This window comes from Acanthisitta chloris, unplaced genomic scaffold (assembly GCF_000695815.1).
Source record: "Acanthisitta chloris isolate BGI_N310 unplaced genomic scaffold, ASM69581v1 scaffold7092, whole genome shotgun sequence".
Lineage (NCBI taxonomy): Eukaryota > Metazoa > Chordata > Aves > Passeriformes > Acanthisittidae > Acanthisitta > Acanthisitta chloris.
The window spans coordinates 11,349-12,417 of NW_008658800.1; the positions used below are offsets into that span (position 1 = coordinate 11,349).

Consider the following 1,069-nt stretch of genomic DNA (forward strand, 5'->3'; position numbering starts at 1 on the left):
TCCCACTTGCTGTGCTGAGATGAAGGAAATAAGGCAAAATGCAAATGTCAGTGGCAAAACTACCTTACTTAGAAGGATCGAGTCATGCAGATATAAATAGCAGTGACTTGTAATAGCAGAATTGCAGTTGGAGTCTTTCTGGAGGAAGATAAAGATGATTGAAGTTTATCATTTTAGAAAGTAGACGTAACATTAAGTAGCTCTTTAGAAAGATTTTGAGACTTTATTTTTCACTGTGTATATATATAGTAATAGGTAAGGGGAATGTTTAGTGTCCCTTGGATTTCCACAACGTTCAGTGTAGAGACCTTGTTAAAATAAGAAGTTGCTTGCTGAGATTGCCCAGCCTGCCCTGGAAGACTGGAGGCTGAGATCTTCCCTTCCTGTTTGGGGATTCCATTCTGTCATCTGAGAGCTAATAATAGTCCTTTAATGAAGCAGTGGCTTGAGACAGGATGAGCATCTTGGAAAGGATGTGTGTGCCCCATCCAACGAACCTTGAAACTAAAGACTATCAAAAATTGTCATTTTTTAATCCTAAATCATCTCTAAGAATGATTTTTTTTAATACTCATTTTCTGTGAGTTTTACAGTCTATTCTGGGGGGGAATACAATGGAATTGGTAAAATGTTAAGTTTTACTGTGACAAAGAGAGTTGTTCCTTTATGGGAAGTATTTACTTGGTAAATGTCTGTGAAACAGAATCTTGGCCATGAAAACAGAATGCTTTCCTTTGCATAAAAATGAATGCCTGGTCCTTCAAGGGCATAACAACCAAATCATTGATCATTTCAGTCTGAACTCACGTACTATGTTAGTGGTAAATGATGGCTTTGGGTTTGTGTAAATCTGACTAGAAGGAGTTTCTATTTTTCCTGCCAAAGTCAGTGACAAGTCTTGTTAAACAGCTGTAATTACAGATATCTCCTGGTAGTCATGATTTTATATTTGCACCTGGCTAAGATTTTCATCTCTGCTAAGCATGCTTGTTTCAAATTACTTACAGTTTCAAAAGGCATTTTTAACACTAGCATTTACTTCGTCAAACTAACTGTAAACAGAATTTAC

The 1,069-nt window shown here is 36.7% G+C and overlaps 1 protein-coding gene across 1 annotated transcript in view; it reads left to right on the forward strand.

Annotated features, from left to right (window-relative positions):
* The first annotated feature begins 260 nt into the window (after window positions 1-260).
* LOC103812215 (mitogen-activated protein kinase 10) overlaps window positions 261-1,069 on the forward strand; it is a 48,867-nt gene continuing 48,058 nt past the window's right edge. Inside the window, exon 1 of the mRNA XM_009085225.1 lies at window positions 261-271. The gene's annotated coding sequence lies outside the window, so the exon portion shown is untranslated. The remainder of the gene's footprint in view (window positions 272-1,069) is intronic.